The sequence below is a fragment of the Triturus cristatus genome, chromosome 6, assembly GCF_964204655.1.
Source record: "Triturus cristatus chromosome 6, aTriCri1.1, whole genome shotgun sequence".
NCBI classification, from domain to species: domain Eukaryota; kingdom Metazoa; phylum Chordata; class Amphibia; order Caudata; family Salamandridae; genus Triturus; species Triturus cristatus.
This window is the reverse complement of record NC_140589.1, coordinates 275,398,920-275,419,730: the sequence shown is the minus strand read 5'-3', so window position 1 is coordinate 275,419,730 and position 20,811 is coordinate 275,398,920.

The following is a 20,811-nucleotide window of genomic DNA, read 5'->3' as shown; positions in this document are numbered from 1 at the left end:
TTGAAATGGCATTTCTTATTGTCTCATCCCATGAACGAACTGGTGGTTTCGTTCCAGTTGCCCAATCACATGTCCTATTAGCTCCATTCTTTCAGGACAGGCAATCCATTATGAGCCATGGCTGTCACATGCATCTTTGCATTGAGAATATCCCACTTTTTCATCAACATAGCCTATTTTATATAAGTAAGCTACTATTGTCAGAAAAGGATTATATCAATATTTTGAAATGTACATGTTTGTGGTTCAACTATCACAACGAATATGTGATAATTATGTTAGGTTATCCAGGATAGAGTTGATTACCTCACAAATATGTATGTATTTTCGTACTAAATGTGGGAAAATGGGGAATAATTATGACATAAATGAAATTAAGGAGGGCCTTACGGAGTGACATACTGATACAAAATAAACATCCACAAAATTCACCACAGTAGCTTCTAAATTACTACAGCTCTAATAGTGTGAAGATGGGTTTAAATGTATTCCAACCCAGCTTTGATTAAGTCAAGAACCAGACATGACCAACTACTAGTACTGTAACACACTGCCTTAGAAAACAGTAAAGGTGGGGATTAACACTTTATCTATTAACACAATTAATGAACTTAATTCTATTTTGAAATTACATTTCACTTTACATTTTTCTTAATTTGATAATACACTTATTTGAACAAATAAAATTATTAATGTATTTTTAACAATGTGTAAAATTGATCAAAATTGTACAATTAAATAATTTTAAATTAAAATTGAGGAGGTAATGTATTTTATTTTTTCATTTCATTCGTGCTAGATTAATTTTAATTATTTTTAATTACTTTACATGTATGTATATTTTACATTAAAATGCTTTCTTTTTATTTTTTAATGATAGTCTTTAATAATTCTCCCTATATTTTCCTGATAGCGGTAACAGAATACATCAGACATTCTCTTGACAACAGCCAGGAAATGCTGCTGGTGTTGTTGGATTTATCGGCAGCCTTCGACAAGGGGTCACATCGCAACCTGCTCCACAGATTGGAGGAGAAAGGGATTAGTGGAGGAGTTCTACAATGGTTTTCCAGTTTTAACTCAACACACAGACCATTAATTTAGGACCTTTCCTCTTCTGTACTATTGAGCTCACTAAGGAAGGGCCACAGGGATCTTGTCTTAGCCCTTCATTGTTTAATGTGTATGTGGCTCCCCTCGCTAAGATTATTAGAGAATTTGGTTTCACCCGCTTCTCATATGCAGATGACACCCAACTTCTCTTATAAATCCCATTTCTCAGAAGGCATGAAAGCAATCTCTGTTTAGATGACAGAAAATGTTCTCCAAATGAATGCTGGTAAGATGGAGATTATGCTTCTTATGCCCAAATGCTCTGGTCTGCTAAGTGGTGGCCTTCAGACTTAAGCACAGCACCTGTTTCCAAGACGGTGGTAAAAAATGTGGGTGTCTGTTTGGACCAGTCTCTTACTATGAAAGATCAGGTAGTGGCAAACACTGGCACCTGCTTTCATATGATGAGTCTATTGCATAGAGTATTCCCTCTCCTCCTATTATCTGTGTGAAAAACTCTTGTTGAAGCACTGGTTATCGGTCGACTAGACTACTGTAACACACTCTTGGTTGCAGCAAATGAATCTTTTTTTAATAAACTTCAGGTGGTTCAGAACACAGTGGCCCGACTGGGCCAGAATATGCCAGCTAGAACAGCTTCTCTTCCACTTCCGCGACTATTACAGTGGCTCCCCATATGCCAGAGAATCAAGTTTAAGATCTGCTGCATAGTACACAAAGAGTTAACTGGCAAAGGACCCAGCTATCTAACTGAAAAACATTTTACCTATCAGCCAAGCAGATCCTTCCGTTCTGGGGAGAAATCCCTCCTCATCACGCCCCGTTTTAAGAAGTCCCACACTGGGGTAAAGCCTTTTCCTATCTGGCTACCCTTTATTGGAATCACTTACCCTCTCACCTTCAGAAGTGTGCAGATCTTCTTTTTACGAAACTACTCAAAACTGAACTCTTCTGCAACTAATTCTGCTGGCCTGCTGTTCTGTCTCCAATAGCGAAGAGATGCCCCTTTGGGGGAGATTCTCGAGCTTTATAAATTAATTCATAAATCATAAAATATATACATAGATCTCTGCCTCAGTGGCTGAGATCTCCATAAACAATGGGAAAGTTACTAATTGTAGATTTACAGTCGTAAAATGGTTTGTAAGAGGATTCACCTCCTTATTTGGGTGCATGGAGACTCTTAAATCTACACTTAGGTGTACATTTCCACTCAGAAATGATGACTATTAAAAAACAACTAGGTTTACACCTAGGTGTAAATTTCCAAGCAGAAACTGTGACTTGAACAAGGTCTGGGCTTACACCTAGGTGCAACAGAAGTTCTACATGTGAGTAGATATTCTCGTGCATTGTGAATTGTCCTCAAGAAAAAGTTTTACATTTTGCATATTATATCCTTACCATCTTCTTATTTTTGCGTTGCAATCGGTTTGTGCAACACTTCACAATTTATTGTTTTTCTTAAAGTTGGTTTTTAAGGTGTGTATATACATATATATACATATATCCTAAAATCAAATGTTGGTGGAATTGCCCTTTAGTTTACATGTGACATCCCAATTTCCATGAACGTCTATGATCTGTTCCACATGTAACATCTAACAATGACCCATTATGGATGGTATGAATGTATTACATCTCACCTCAGTTTCCAAGATCCATGGCCTCATGTCCATAATGCACATATAACAATCCACCTGAACTAAGAGATCCTATAAAACTCATGTTGCCCAAAGTTTATTCCCTAGATCAAAGCATGCCCTACTCTGGTCTGAAAAAAGCAGTTTTGACATCACATACTGATTAAGTACATGTTCAACCCAAGGACTAACTCTTGCACAGGTCATTTTATCCCGAATTTAAAAGATCATTAACATCATTATCACATAAAGCACGTGACACATTATCCTGATCATATGGTTTTATCAAGTATATACCATCCTGTAGTGGGAGTGCATAATTCCCTTTGCAGTTATCATTAGCACATGCCACTTTATCTTTAAGTTTGTTAATAACATTGTTGCACAGAGCACGTGACACTTTAACTAGTTCATGTGTCCCAAAAAAGCATACGCTTTTTAAAATCTGGAATGCGGAACTTGCTTCAATATCTAAAGTCAGCACATTTCACTTTATTTCCCTCTTCAATCCACTTGAACATGTGTCCGTCATGCACAAGCGTCAGTGTCTCTATAATCAACATGAAATTGCACAGTGCACATGACACTTTAATTTGACCATCTGGTCCCATTATGCATATGCCACTTTAAATTGGAATTACGGGATTTGTTCCCGTAATCAAAGTCAGCATGTGTCATTTTATTCCTATCCTCAGCCCACCTGAACATTTGTTCTTATGCATAATTATCAGTGTCTCCATAACTGAATCGGGGTGGAGAAGGGGTTTGAAAGATTGCTACGAGTTTGAACTAGGGGGATGTCAAATACACTACATTGTGGACCACAGTGCCTTTGATATAGTATATGTATCAATAGGTCATGTCTGACCGTGTTCTAGAGACAACTGGCGGTACACTCAGGGGCAATGATTGACACAAGGGGACATATTCCTTATTTAAATGATACGACCAGAGGTTGTGAAATGTATTTAAGAGTAACTACATATGGAATATTGCACTTGTCACTTCAGCAGATAGAAGGAAAGGACTTTGTTATGTCATGAATGAAGAATGATTTACTTCTACATGACCACATATGGGAGTGTGAAACAAGTTTCATCAATTGAGGGGATTGACAATTGTCAAGATACCATACAGAGTAGTGTGATAGAAATAGTCCACGTCCTATTGGAAAGAAGTTACAATTATGTGATCATTTGAGGAATGTGGCTTGAAAATGTGGTGCATGCTAGGTGGGGAAAATCATGTATATTCATTAATCATATAACGCTATACATCTTGATAAAGGTCCATAGGAGAGATTGATGGGATTGCTGTGAATATGAATGGCTGGCAAATGGAGCCAACAACCTTTTGTAAATACATGGTCTAGTGTTACAAGGACTATATATTAATGCTCTTGACACCATGGAGGTTTGAAAGGCCCAGACCAAGGCATCACACCGAAATGCGTTGGCCAGAAAATACTTTTCTAATTTGTAATTTTGCACTTTGCACTTATGAACACATAGGGGCCTATCGGGCGGATTGCCAGCGCCGGGCCAGCGGTGGCCACCGCCGGCGATCCACCCGCCAAATGACCCATTTACACCCTCCGCCATATTAACATGGCGAGGGGCATCGCTTTTCCGCTGGTTGGATTCCCGGCCGGGCAGAAAAAGCCTTCAATATGGTGGCGATGCCTTGCAGGCACCGCCATCCATATTAGGATGTGCCATTTTCAGGGCCTTTCCATGGCGGAGACTCCGCCATGGAAAGGCATGCGAAGTTCACTTTGGGGGCCCGTTGCAGGCCCCCAGGGGTGGGCTGCACTTGGGAGGTACCCATGGTACCCCCCAACATTGGCATACACAAGGTGGCAGACTTCGGCAATGTAGTCTCTTTTATCAAGGGTGATGATATTTCCGCCCTTGTCTGCGAGCTTGATTTCAATGGTTTAGTCTTGTTGGAGTTTATATAATGCTTCTCTCTCCTGTTTTGATAAGTTGGCCAAAATATATGCAGAAAAAACAAAAATAGATCATCAAGTTAAACCAACAACACCAACTAGCATCTTATTGGCCGAAGATATTCAGGGCCTGGAAACTTTGTTAACAATGGGAGCAGATTCAGCATCACAACAAATGGAGGCTTTAACAGAATTAGAGGAATCACAACCTCCAGTGGGAGCAGGAGAAAGTGGCCTCAAATCGAGATCAGTCTATTATCCAATTCTACCACCAGGCAACAAAGTAGATCACTTTCATGAGGCAATAATAGAAGATCTCTACAAAATTAAGAATGATGCCTGCAAGGATAACTTATCAAAACAGGAGAGAGAATCATTATATAAACTTCAACAAGACAAAACCATTGAAATCAAGCTCGCAGACAAGGGCGGAAATATCATCATCCTTGATAAAAGAGACTACATTGCAGAAGCCGGTAGACAATTAATGGATATGGAATGCTAAAATCAACTATCCAATGATCCCACAAAAGAAATTGAAAATAATTTGACATCGCATTTACAAAAGTAGCTTGAAAAAGGATTAATAGACGCAGAAGAACAAAAATATCTCAAATGCAATCATCCAACCATAGCGACATTCTACTGCCGATTTACAAGAGCAGAGTTAATCCCCCCGGGAGACCGATTGTCTCCGCAAATGGCTCATTATTGGAACCAGTCTCAAACTACATTGATCACTTCTTGGCACCATTGGTTAAAGATTTCAGCTCCTACCTACGAGATAACACAGATCTCCTACAGAAATTAGAAGGAGTCACATCGCAACCAACCTTTAAACTTGTCACCATGGACATAATTTCGTTGTATACGAATATTGAACATTCAATTTGAATCCAGGCGTGCAAGTATTTCTTAGGCAAAAGAAACATTCAATACCATCAGCACAATAATATGCTAATCGAAATTATCACTCTTTGTCTGAACAACAACATCTTTTTGTTTAACAAACACATTTTTAAACAAATTAAAGTTGTGCCATGGGCTTTTCTTTCTCCCCAAATTATGCCAATCTAACAATGGGATGCTTTGAACAACAAGTGGCCTGGGCATCAGAAAATGATGAATTCTTGGAAAAGACCATTTTATGGCTTCGCTTTATAGACGATCTCCTGATCACCTGGGATGGCACAGAATCAGAATTTATAAGATACTTTAACAAACTAAACAACAATGTATCAAAACTGAAATTCACCTTTGAAATCAGGGCCAAAAAAGTGACATTCCTGGATACAAACATCTATGTCAAAAACAACTGCCTACACGCAACATTGCATCGCAAAAAAACCAGCCACTAATGCGATTTTACATGGGGAAAGCTTCCGCAATGAATCATTAAAATGGAACATCCCATACGGGGAGATCTTAAGAGTCAGGAGAAACTGCTCTGCAGATACAGAATTCATCAAACACAGTAAGCAAGTAACAGATTAAAGAAACGTAAATACCCCCAAAAAGTAATTGAAAAAAGCTTACAAAGAGTATTAAATCAACAACGAAGGGACATACTCAATAACAAAACAAAAGTAAAAATGGATGAATCTGACAACTCGCAAACAATAAGACTAATAACAACATTCAGTGCGGAAAACAAGAGCTTAATCAAGATCATCAAAAAACACTGGGGGATTTTACAACTTGATCCGGTACTAACAAAAATCATTGGTGACCATCCAAATGTCACGTATCGCAGGGCAAAAAACATCAGAGACAAAATCACACATAGCCACTTCCAAGAAGCACCAATAACAACATGGCTACAAAGAGAAGGCTTCTGGCCATGCAAACAATGCAAGGTGTGCAAGATTGCAATACATAAACAAGAAATTGATATTAAAAAGGGCACCAAATGGGAGATCAAGCAACATCTAACCTGTGAAAGTAAGTATGTAATCTACATGGTTGAGTGCCCGTGCGAATTACGCTACATTGGAAGCACAATTTTTGAAGTAAAGAAAAGAATTCTTGAACACATTCGAGCCACAAAACATAAGGACCGCTCGAATGTCATAGCCAAGCATATGGAAAAACAACATGATAGCAAGTGGGAATGCTTGAAATACTGGGCCATTGAACAAATCCCACAATCAGAAAGGGGAGGTAATTGCGAAAAATCTTGCGACATAAAGGAGTCAAGACATATAGTGGCATTTAGAACTCTAGATCCCAGAAGTGTCAACCAAGATGAGGAACTCTATGTACACCTGTAAAACAATTCAAGAAAAGACCCAAAACCATGAAGGAAATCGCAATAAAAGATGAAAAGAAACAAATAAACATGAGCTAATGTAACTACTCACTAGAGAGTTGTAAAAGTGACATCAAAGATTAATCTGAGCAAGAAAATGAAGATGAGAATGAAAATCGCAAAATAAAATGTATACCAGCATCGGATAAGACACTACATACCAACAAAATTTGCTCACTTGAGAGCGATAAATAAACGGATGCAATACAATATGCAATGTCCGTTACACAATGCACAAATTGGCCACCAAAATAAAAAATGTATAAGAACAATGGTTCTAAGCATTTACACAGTGAACTGAGCACATTTAAATCACTTTTAAAAATTGTATCAGACGCATTTTTTTTTAAACATGTAGACTACACGTACCACAATGCACTGTAATACAACAGGAAGTAACTCTGTACTGACAGAAATAAAAGATGCCCCTTTTCTGTGTAAACATCATCCCGTGAACAAGGTCCAAGTGACTGGACCGAAACACGTTGGGTATGGCAGTTGACATCTGATAATAAACCCGCCTTGACTGTAATCGAGTGAGTGCGTTTCCTCTCTGCAGCAAGGCGAATCCTGTTTCAGTTACACCGGCGTGGCTCTGCCAGAAAGAAACGTACCGCCCCTACCTGAAGAGCGCCAGCGTCAACCAAGTGGGCAAGTTAGTGGTAACATATATATATATATATATATATAAGGAAAGCTATAATTTTATATATATATATATATATATATATATATATATATATATAGCTTTCCTTTTCCAGGATGCTGTTTCTTTCATCATGTAGACTGATGGCAGAGATGCTTCCACTAGTGCAGCGTAACAGCCTCCTTTGAGGTCTGCTAGCTATCGAGCAGATTGTATGTTTCTTTTGTTCTGAATATGTTTTGAAATAAGTCCTGTTGTTTAACCCTTTTACTTTTGGGTTTGATTGGTTAAAGTTCTACTTATATGTTTTTATGTATTATTGTATATGGAAGAAGCTAATTAAATGATTTTGTATCTTCGATATGTACTTACTTTTTATTTTGTGATTTAGTGTGTTATTTTTCATTTTAAATATTTATAATGAAATTACTATAGGTGGCATGTTGGTTATCAATATTTTTTCTTTTTTACGTTTGTCTGAGGGTGTTATTGATTATTTTCATTTTTCGACTTGAATGTCAATATTTTGTATTTCATCTCTGATTTTTTCAAATCAGTTTAGGAAAGACAATGTTATGATTATTTTGTTTTTGTCACAACATATTTGCACCACAATATTTTGTAGTCACAATTATGTCATACAACCCAATGCTGGCTGCTAGGTTGAGGACATTCACTTAATGACCTGTATACCTTGTTTTAATAATATTCTACATTTTTACCTACATTATTAATTTGTTTTCTCTCCTTTCCTTCTTACTGCAGATAACTAAACAGTATAGTCCAGTAGTTCACTTACTATTTTCAAAAAACGTTTCCCTATTTAAAAAAATTATAATAATTTTTTAGGCAAACTATTGATATATGTATGTTTTTTATATTTACTTGTATGCATATTTGGCTAACTAAGTAGCCAAACTAACAAACAAAAACATACTTGACTAAACAGGTACCTAATATTTTCACCAGCAGAATAGTATCACTAACAGTACCACAATATGGCCAACTCATCTTGACATCATTCTGTCGAACACTGCAAGATAACTAAGGTAAATCATTGTGGCAGAGACCCATTTTGAAGTGTGTCCTAAATTGAAGGTTCTAATGAATCACATTGGATGGCTCAATTCCATAGGGTACACCTGAAATATCCCATATGAATCTCAAACACACTACCATCAAATAAGAGCAAAGAAAAACAATGCCTAGTAGTGGTTGCACATGGCACCTTGTTCACCGTCATATGCATACATACGTCTGAAGGATATTTATTTGTAGTTTTTTAAAGCGCAAAAATTGCCCCTTAGCCATTAGAATCCTTTATTATAGATAAAGTTCAACCAATTGTTGAAAACATACATATAAGCAAAGTTAAATGGCCAAAGAGCATTGGCACGATTAACAATAGGAACTGGTGCAATGGCCTTGCTGTCCGGGGCGGAGCTGTGCCGCCCCTTGCTCCTAATTCATACTACAGTGAGATTCGCTGTACGGCTGCTCCGCGCCGATCAATCCTTTCTGCCACATACTGTGTATGGTGGGCAAATCCTGGGAGGGCTTCGATGTTTGATGTTCTGTGGTTCTCAGGTTGGTTAATACAGATAAACGAAACCTCAACTACCTGCTGTTGACTTTACATTGCATCGTCACTACGCATCGTTGCATATTTGTGCAGTTTGTGTTCTTACCCCGCTGCCGGCCCTTACGGGTTGTAGGCGTTTGAGCTGTGTTAAATTTCGGATACTAGTTAGACACTGTTCGTTGCACACGATACTGCATTGACGCTCCCGGCCTGTTCAATCAGGTTGTAGGTGATGAGCTGTGTAATAAATTGAGTATGACCAATAAAGGTTTTTCAAAAAAAAAAAAAATAAATAAACAATAGGAACTGGTGTGCACAGTCATCCACACAGACCTAATCAAACGAAATGAGAGAGAGATTTAAACAAAATAAGGAAATAGCGGATGAAGATTTTTAACTAACTTGCTGATCATAATCTTATCAAATGTCTTTCAAATACAAGAGTTACAATATCCTATTTAGGGAGGCATGGGTCAATGGGTCATGATGATGGCTGGAGGAAGATTTAATTTTCCTTGTTGTGTTTCCAGGTAAAGAAGGATTCACGTAGTATTCATGCTTGGAAGTGAGAGGCTTTGAAGAAGGGATTCAGATTTTCTCATGCCTCAATGAATGCCAGACATTTTCAGTTTTCTTGATAGGTAGGTAGGTAGGTAGGTAGAAGTGACATGCAAGGTTTTGTACGTGATGCAAGCAATTTTGAATTGAGCTCTACCTTCAATGAGGAGCCACTGCAGAGTTAGCAGTATGTGAGTGATATGCTCAAATTTCTTGTGCTATGTAATGAAGCAAAAGGAAGTAACAGGGGAACCCTACTCACGACGGAACCAGGGTAATATTTATATATAAGAAAACAATGGTTCCTGTGGATAAATACAACTAATATTTGAAATACTTGTGCACATTCGCAATAAAAGGACCATCTAATGTCAGAGGGTAAGAAAAACTTTCTACACAGTTTGCTCGGTATAACATATTTTATGAAAAAATAAATAAACAATAGGTACACTTCTTTCAGTCAAAAGTAGTACTGTTTGTGCATTGTGTCCCCAAGTGAAGAAATGGAACCAATAAGTGAATTACAAGTCACAGTGCCTCATATCACGGGTGGATGGCCACTGGTCCTCGGAACCCACCAGCTCAGACACCAGCATCACTGCCTGCAGTAGAGAGAACTGCCACTTACTTAGTGCCTCGACTTCTCCTGAGACACCAACATAGAAAACATCCTGTGCTCTGACTTGCTAATCCCACCACACCCCTCAGTGACACAGAGCAGTAGCGCCTTTTAATAGATAGTGGTGTCACTCTGGGAGGGGGCAGGGCAGTACAAGAAAAACACAGCCAATCGAATCAGAGCCTAGGAATTGAAGATATCAGAAGGTAGGTGCCCGAATAGTGGGCTGGCCCTGAAAACTATTGGTTTATGTTTTGTGTGGTGCATGCAGACAAAAGTCCTAAAAAAAAGAACTGGGGGTTGTAGGAAAGTAGTATCTGCTTCTTATGGTTACCCCCACTTTTTGCTGATGTCTCACTGTTCTGGACTAGTCTGACTGGGATCCTGCTATTCAGGACCCCGTCTATCTGCTTTCTCCCTTAAATTGCTATGTATGTACTTTTGGTACACTCCAGATTGGATACTGGGGTAACCTTATCAGTCCCTAGTATATGGCACTCGTGTACCCATGGCATAGGTACCCCAGAGGCCTCCCATGGGCTGAAGCATGTATTATGCCACCCATGAGAGGCCATTCAAAATGACACAACAGGTCTGCTACAGCAACCTGTGTAAGCTGGTGCTTGCACCACTTAATTAGATATAGGTTCACAATATCTATCTATATCACTACACTTAAAAACCTATCAGTCACCCCTATCACAGGCCTTATCAATCCTGAAGGCAGGGTGCTGGGTTTTACCCTCTGCAGCCTTCGAAGACCATTCTCCGCGGTTGTCTGTGATGCAGCCAGACATATAGGAAAAGTGGCATTATAACCTTGCGGTAAATGCTAACTTTAAAACGGCTGCATCGAAACATGTTGTGTTTGGTGTCAAACACCTTGGAATCATACCTCCACACCAGTAACTGTTGTTGGAGGTATGATTCTACCCTTCAGAAGTAGCCTTCGTGGGTCACCGGTCTACCCGGTACCAGCTTTCTCGACCTGGGCAGCACAAAATGGATGCTGCCTGCCACAGACACGATTCTGCTCTCCTGCTGCTGAGCCAAGCTCGAGCAGAGGAAGGCAAGACAATGGGCATCCTGTCACAGGGAGGTGTAACCACCTTCCAGAGTGGGTATTGGGGCTGGGTGTGTGCACTCTGAGAGTGCCAGAAAGTCCGCACTGGGGGCACATTTGGTGTCCCCAGCTCAAACCAGTTCAGGGAGCCATTGGCTCCTGCTCTGGTGCAAAACTGGACAAAGGACATGGGGGTAGCCACCCCTCTGTCCAGCCCCTCCCCTAGGAGAGTCCACTGAATCTGTCCAACCCTTTCCCGTGGGTATAAAGTGGGTTACCTGGCTACAGGATTTTAGATTTTACCTGGACAAGATTCTACTAAGAGGAAAACAAGTACTTCGACAGTCTGCATGACGCTGAATGACTGAAGAATCTCCCGTGGAGTAAAGGACTTACTCCCCTGCACTAGCAGGCACCTAAGCGCATCTGATCGGCTTGCTGCTCCCAAGCTCCTGAGGACTCCGAAGATTTCAGCAACACAGGAGGTAGATTTCCGAAGGTCCCTGAGGTTGATCTGCCCTCTCAGCAATTCTGAGGCCAGTATCCCTTGTGGGGACTGCGTGACCCGAACCCCTGCACACTGCGTATATTTGCAAGTGCATATGCTTGTTGGTGATTCCCGAGCAGTATTTGCACTGAAGAAATCCAGCCTCTTTGCACTGAGTGCTCCGTGGGCTGGTACTTTGCAAACTTGCTTAAGGTCTCCTCGCGACTCCTGGTCCATTGGCCTGTGGATCCTGGCGAGGGTCACCTTGTTTGTTCTTGGGCTTGCCTGGTTGCTCCAGCCATGCCCTTATTCACCATTGCTTGGAGAGTCCCCTGGACCTTGCTGGTTCACACCATAACCTGTTTGTCTTTCCTGCATGGGTTGCATTTGCCAAGGCTTGTTGGTGCTCCAGCCGGACCTCGACCCCTCAGCACTTGACATCCGTTGTGGGACAGCTCACCTCTGGATCCTGGTCATCCTCGACGTCTGGTCCCCTTGGCTGCAGAGTCAAGCATCTCTTCTTAGCACCTGGAGCACCCGACATCGGTGGCCATTCGACTACCGAACCCCTGGTCACCTGAAGTGACCCAGACTCTGTCCCCTCTGATTTCAGGTTCCTCTCACCTAAAATCCAGACTTGGATTCAACCAGACACTCTTTGCCTTCCCGGCAGCAGGACTTCTTTGCAGCTCTCCATTGAAAACAATGAAGGTTTCCTACACCATTTGACCCATATGCACCCGGCTCCTCTGGGATAGGTAACACAGGTACCTCAGTACTCACTGGCGGGTTGGCTCTAGAACTTCCTATGTTCCAAAGGGTTTGCTTGAAGTCCTCTTAGAAGTGTCCTTAAACTGTAACTTTGCAACCGCGACTTTCCCATAGAGTTGTACAGAGCACGCAGTCGTGTTTCCTCACTGCACCCATCCTACGTGGGCTCCCTGTGTCACTGCCTTGGGTGGTTCCTCGGGGTCCCAGCGATTCTATGTGCTGTAGGCACTGTGTCTAGTCAAGTTGTGATTGTTATACTATTTGTTTAGTATATGGTTCGGTCTCCCCCTGGAGCTCACTGTGTATTGTGCTAATTACGAATGTTCTATTGATCCAGTATTGTGTGCTTTGTGTTCTAACATTATGTAGAGGGTAGTAGAGAATGTTACATTAATAAATACATATTTTTATATACCTACTGTGTGGTTCTCCTTTCATTTAGTCATTCAGGAGGTGATATTCTGGTAAGACAAGCTACTTTACATTCCTTCAAAATTAAGCCTGAAGGCTGCTCTCCATAGCTATCACTAGGATAGCTTTCAATAAGGCTATCTTCGACCTCACATATTATAAGGGTCATGTGGACTGGTACAGGGTGCCCACTTTAATTAGTGGGCAGCATATACAAGGCCACCTTCTCACAGGGGGACCAACCAAGTTAGGCAGTATTTAAGTGACATCATGGCACCTGACATCACAGTGATATCTCAGGAAGCAACATCACAACCCATGAACTCACAGGGATTGGCATCAGATCTTAAGACCACACACATATGTTTAGCAGGTCTACCAAGAGTACCTTTGAGCTCATTACTATATTTAACCAATAATATTTTGCATTGGAGTTGTATAAAGAAAATGACACAGCCCAGACGCAAAAGCTGGGCTTCAATTTATACATTTATTCTTTACAAACTCTTGTTCTCTGAATGCCATTCGCTTTTCTGTTTTTTTAGTTGTTTATGCATTCGATCTAGTACATTGTCTCATTCTTGTATCGAACATACTAAAATGGTTCAGTCTATCAATAATTTGCCTTCTGGGACACTAGTTACATTGTTTACATCTTCAATTAATCTTAGAGGATATTGACCGGATAGTTTGTTTTCAATCTCTATAGTAACTAGTCACAATGTTGACAAACATGATTTGAAATGGGGCAGCATCTTATATGAAAATATTTTGAAATACTTCCCCTGCTTTAAATATATTTTAGGTTTTGCCTCCACAGCCTCACCTCCAATTCAGCCACATCTCCTACCATCCCTTGTTTTCTCCACCTTCCTCCCTCATGTCCTTTTAATTTCCATTCAGCTCCTTTTTTTGTGGATCTGCATGGCACGAAGTCGACTTGAAGATATTGAAGCACTTAGCATACTTAACATGAGTACCAATTACATTAAACAAGGGCACATTAATCTTTTTGCTTTTAATAAAGGGGAAATTAAGTGAAGTTGATCTGACACCAAGACTCCAACCAGGTTCCAAAGTTCCAAGGTCACAGGTTGCAGTCACTGCTGTGCAGCATGCCTAAAATTAGTGCCATGTCAAAGCATTTTTTTCTTTACGTGAATTTAGGTAGGAGAGTATCCCACACTTGTGTGCTACATGTCTAAAAAACATTGACAAAGCCAATACATCTTGAAAAGGCGAAACTTATTGGCTGTGCAAATGCTTGTTTATTCTTGGTGTTAGGGAAATTGAAGATAAAGTCTGGGATGAGATCTCCATGTAGATCTGAGAATCATCAGTGAATAGGTGTTAACGAATCCCGGAGCTAATACGGATCTCATAAAGTGGTTTTAGATGCAAATTGAACAGGAGTGGTGAGAGGTGAGAGGATTGAGTCTTGTGGAACCCATTGTGGAAGGCTGACTTTGTTGAAGAAAGAGCTCCCAGATTTCACTACTTTTGACCAGTTCATCAGATAGGAAATGAACCAGTCAGGACTATCGCCTTGATGTTGATTGGTTCTTTTAGCATGTTGTCTGAGGAAGGTGGATGACTGTATTAAAGGCAGCAAAAGTTCAAGGAGCACAATTAGACAGGATTTGCAGAAGTCGAAGATGCGGAGAAAGTCAGCAACAATTTGTAGGAAAGCAGTCTCTGTCCTGTCTAAACCACGTCTGAAATGTATCAAGAAGGCTGTTAGCAAGGATATGAGATGAAAGTTGGGAGGCTATGCAGCTTTGTATCACTTTTCCCAAGAAGGGAAGGGTAAAGTTAGGGGGGTAGTTGTTCAGGTCAATGGGATTCGATGATGGATATGAAAGTGGAGAGATTTGACCTGTTTTTAAACAGTCCGGGAGGATGCCTTGATATGATTGGAGCTAGCCAATGTGGATTAGGGGGGTAATTTTGTGAATATTCCCAGGTGTATCATCGGAGAGATCAGTTGCTTATGTATCTATTAATTTTAGCATTTCTGGTCTACATTTTAATTGAAGTTACATATTTATTTTATTTTTTAAGGTATTAAAGATATGTTTAATTGTTTGTATTATATAAAGTTGTTAAAATATTTTTGTAAAGTTTATTTTTTTAAATGTATTTTAACATTGTGTAATTTCAACTATATATAATTAGTTATATATTTTATTTCATTAATGTTATTTTTGTAGTCAGTATTATTGTACCTTACACAGTAAGTAAATAGTCATATTTGTGTCCTCAATATTTCTGCTCTGATATTTTTGTATTGCGATATTTTTAACCTTCGCAATGAAGCTTAAGTGCACATTAAGCGCACCTGAATTTGTATGCTGAGTGAAAAAAAGGTTATCATTTCCAATGTTACATTAATGGTATTTACCTATTATTGCACTGTTGGGGCTCGTGGAACCTTCAAATCTTAATCTCCAGGATTGTAACACTGAAATGTGTTTTATGATTAAATTGTATCATCAGTGGTGTGGTGCTTTAGTGTATGTGTTTGGTTGTGTGAGTGTGTGTGTGTGTTGTGTAGTTACGTTTATTTACCAATTCTACAATGTGCCATTGCCTGATTGGAAGTTAAGTCTCTGAAGTAATTTAGGTTCTGGCTTCTTGTTAGAGTCCACAATATCTCTTGAAACCAGGCTGCTTGTTTCTTGTTGGGTGGGTGTTTGGAAACGCAAACTGTAAGCTAAGCGAGGGGTGGGGATGAATGTGGCCAGCGGCACCCATGGCGTTCACGCACCAGTAGACACGCAGAATGATACCATCCATGTAAACTCTTAAGGACAACCGCAAAACAGAAATCAATGTGCAATCATGTAGACTAGAACAGATGTACAAGTTCATGAGCTGCATAATAATAGACATCAGAAATGCACCCAAGCAAGCGCGCGCGCACACACACACACACACACACCTTCATCTGCTTAACAATAAATATTAGAAGTAAAGACCGTAGTCCACCATAAGAGAGGACTTCAAAAGGACGGCACATCAAATGGCAAAATGCATGCACGTTTATAAGCTGATCCTACTGTATAGTTGACAGGGAAAATTATAGCCTATAAACACAGTCATCTCTTGCGGTGCACAGAGAATTTCCCAGTAGTTTGTGGTAAGCTGCTTCTAACGTATTCACCATTGCTCCAGGCCCATCCACAAATGATGGCAACAGAAGTAGTAAACTTGAGGCCAACAGCACTTTTTCAATGGAAAAAGGCACATGCAAGGTAAGGCTGTCTGGACTGTTAATGCATGAGTTCGTATCCAAGTGCTGGTGCAATGTCAGTGACAGCGTCATGCACAGAAACCACCACTGTGATTGGCACTGGGAACATTGTCTTCTGATAATGAAAGTGTGTATTCAGGCAGGCACACAGAGTCACCAGTTCATAAGGATGGAGTCCAAGCATCAGTTCACCTTATCCTCAATCGCTTTTAAGGCTGACCCATTTGTGTTCACAGATGTTAGCGTAGATGGTATGGACATACCTGCAAAAAATATGACATTCGTCCTTCCACCTATGTTATTACTGTTTTGCAGTTATTATATAGCACAAACTCGAGCAGGAGGTGTTGGAGCACTTTACATGAACACCAGTTACATTACACAATGTCAGATTCATTTTTAGGTACAGTGAGACTAAGTGATTTGCCCAGAATCCCAGGATGTTGGGTCGAAGCTGAGACTCGAACCTGGTTCTCCAGTTCCCAAATCGGCACTCTGGCAAAAACGCCACATTCTCTCTCCCTTAATTGGGTGTTCCTCAAAGGATCAGTGGGACACTGTGGCATAGGTGGTAAACTGGTATTAATTTCTCTTGGGTTATGAGGCATCCAATGAGAAACATGCTTATGTGGTGTTGTAAAGCTGTAAGCTGTAATGGCATGGGAGAGGTGTGGCGCAGGGGCCAGGGCGGCTGACTCCAGAGGACCGGGCTCGCGGTTCGATCCACAGTTCCAGCGGCAGATCAGCTTGGCATCACGTGACTCTGGGCAATAGCTCACTTAATCTCCCTGACGGCCCCCAGCACCCTCAGATCCCTAGGGGTGATTAGTTCGCGCTTTACAAGTCCCGGGTTATTTAATGGTCCCTGAGGTTGATCTGCCCTAGACCCATTTAAACAATAACACAAGCATAGACACCTATCTGCCCATTGGTGTCTCACTGGTGTAGAGGAATGCTGCCTAGAGGAATGCTCATGGTATCATTATGGGTACCTCGTTAACAGTGTGGACAGATAGCTGGGTGCCCAGTCACTAGGTGGGCAAATCTGTTTCAGGAAAACCTGTATTTATGGGACTCGTTTCCTTCTCACTTTTTTGTAGCATAACATATGATTACAAGTGAGTGCTTAGCCCACAGCGACCTGCCAAATTACAAAATACAGCTGGCTGAGGAACAATATTATGTTGTCTAGGGCTCGAATTTTTTTTCAGGTGACTTCTGCTCATTGGCTCTTGTGGGACCTCTCAGTGTAAGCATAATTGCCACCCACTGACGTCACTGGTATTGCCTACTGACTTCAGTTCAGGCTTCTAACATGAACTTCACCTGTAAGGTGTCTGCCTGTAGGACTTGTTGCAATCCTAAAAACTTCTACCATCCCATATACTATGACAGGTCTGCAACAGTGAAAAAATGAGCGTTCTTGCCAGGGGTGTAAATCAGGCCTCTGCAGCACCTGCGGAGAGAAGGGGGAGTGCAACCCTCAACCCTTGAAGATCCGCAAGCCCTCCAGAGGACCCCATTTCTCCCAAGGACATTGACTATAAGATATGGGAGACTGAGGGGCCCCTTTTCACATTCTTCAGTGGGGCTCAGCATTTTACGTCATGCCACTGGTCCTGATACTGCATGTATTGCAATTTGCTAAATAAAGCTCGCATGTGCCGACAACATCTTTGGTAATGAAATATATCCATTCTGCCCTGGACGATTGTCACCAAATGGACTCAATTGCGGGGTGTGGCACATTGATGAAGATCCAGTTTTCTGGAGGTAAGTGCCATGAGGAATACCTTAACACGAGAACGACAGAAATACATTAATGTCGTTATTGTGAGTGGGTGGAAAGGGCTAGATTTAGACAATTCCAACATCATGTTTTTTGGTGAAATTACAAGATAGAAACAGCTTTTACTATTTTTTGTATTTTATTTACCATTAAAGTTATTTAAATTTTAATTGCGTCAATGACGTTGTGGCACAATTAGAAAAGCAAATGGATTTTCAATGCATGGGGTGAGAACTCACATGATTGTGCGAGTTCTAGTACTGTGCATGTCAGCTGCGGCTATGATCAGCCCTTAATATGATCAGATCTTCTGATCAGAGTGGCTCACTGCTCAAGGAGAAACCATCAAAAGCTGCAGAAATGAGTGTCCCAGAAGCCTCGGCACAGTGCACTCTGCAGTACCCGTGGTGATGAGAGTAATTCTCACACATTTTGCACCCCAGGGTGATCATGGGGGTAAACGATCCAGGGACTGCTGGGCATGTGCTGTGACCACATGTTAAGGGAGTGGGCCACATCACTGACAGTCCAGCAATCTGCAGGGCACATGCAGCCCAGCTGTTCATTCCTGGCAGACCGACACTGTCCTATATTAGTCCCTATTGGCCCTTAAATTTGCCAACAAGTGCTCCGAAATGATCCCAAGCCTCATCTCCAAATTTCCACCGTGAACGCTAGGTGCATTGCTGGATGAGTTTCTTCTGATGGATGGATGGGCTTTAGTGCGCATTCGCTCCCCTGCTGTTGCCTGGGCAGAACAGTATTTGAGAGATGCGCGCAGGAATGGCCTGGCTCCTGCGATGATATAGAATTGGTAGGATTCTTCTCCCAGTGCCCTTTCTCGGTGGTGATTCAAGTCTGAAACAGTCGGAAACAGTGCAACCAACCATATACCAATAGAGCGGACATACCTAAATGCTTTCGACTCAATCATATCAGAGGTGTAACGTGAGTAGGGTGCATTAGTCGCAGGAGGCAAGACAAAATGCCAAGCAGGGCACAGGAACTATAAGGAAGTAGAAAGGTGCTGGCCTGCCCTGGGTAAAATAAATCAGTTAAGGCAAGTGGCTGACTAAGTGGCTAATCCTTAGGTTTTCCTGACTGGGGCCCTGGTTGCAGGTTTTTTTTTTTTTTTGTTGATTTTCAAAACAAACACCACATTTTACACAGTAAGTTGCAAATCATAACAGAAGATTAAAATGACACATTCTCGCCTGCAAAAGACAAAAGCTGTGGGAGACTTTTATGACAGCAAAGTTACCCAGTTTGCCCCTCCCCGGAAGAGGGCCGTAGTCACCGCTGCATCGATAAAGGGCAGCGCAGCACACCAAGGAGGCAAGGAGAGAAAGGGAAGCAATCACTGACCCACACCGGCGGCCGGCCGGCGTTCCGCCAGCGGGAAGTGCGGGAGAGGCAGCACCACTTGAAGGAGCACGAGAGTGGAGATATGTCACCAGGGGTCCCCATATGTCAATAGGACGAGACCTTGCAGGTAGTAAGTCCCCAAATTCCGACAGCAAACACTGACACCTCGAGGCGTCCTCCAGCCAGTGATCAAATTTAGGTGCCGGTCGGCGACCCCAGCACATGGCTACCCTGCGTCTGGCAAGGACCAGCAGCATCGCAATCAAGCGACGAGAGGCATCCTGATTGCAGGGGTTTTGAGGAGGAAGCCAGGTGGCTCAGGTGCCCAGCACATGCCTACTCACGTTAATGGCAATGTCTTCATAGTACCCTGGGACAAACATATTTACAGTGTTACATTTGCCAGGAGATCAGCAGGCATTGCGGCTTGAGCCACAACTATTCATAGTCTGCCTACATGCAAAATAATATAACAACAGTCATGAAAAAACAGTACATTTTTTACTAGACCAATTTCAGACAACCCAATCGACAAACTAAAAGTAAAATAAAATAAAAACGTATTTTAAATAGCTAGATCTCATAAAAATCCATTTGTGACAAGTGCAAATAATAATCGTTATAATCTAAATACGTTTCACTGTTTGAGCATTAATAGCTGCTGGTTAGAACTAAATGGGTAAAAAAAAAAGTGCACTATGGGTCTGGATGGCGGGGGGAGGAATGTTGGGAAAATAAATGTAATATGGGATATAATATTTGATAATCTTCTTTAGCAATTAATAATAATGCTACCATTGCTAGGATCTCACTTGAGAGCGCCCACTCCCTGCACTTTTTCAGATCTTGGACCCACACCTGCTCATGGGCTACTCTCTCTTTTAGCCAAGATAATGTATTACTTAAAGCCTCCTGTGGTGTTGTGATATGTTGTGCACAAGAAAGAACTAAGGGTGCAGAGCCAGGCATTCTTCTTTTTGTTGTTTATTATAGTTGCCCAGATCTCTCAGATCCATTATCAAAACGTGCTACTTACATGCCTCCCTGAAGCATGCCTGGCTCCTATAAAGGAGGCTCCTATATGCACAGCAGCTTACATGGTGTTTGAGCACATCACACTTGCATTCACATCTTCTCCTGAAACCTAGTTTCGCCTACAAAACAGCCTATATGGCATATTAAGGAGTCAAACACAATACCCCTGAATATCAGACTCATAAACGTTAGACAGAACAGTACCTTATGGACCCAAGTCATGCTGGAGATTGGCACATCCAAATTTAAACTCCTAAAT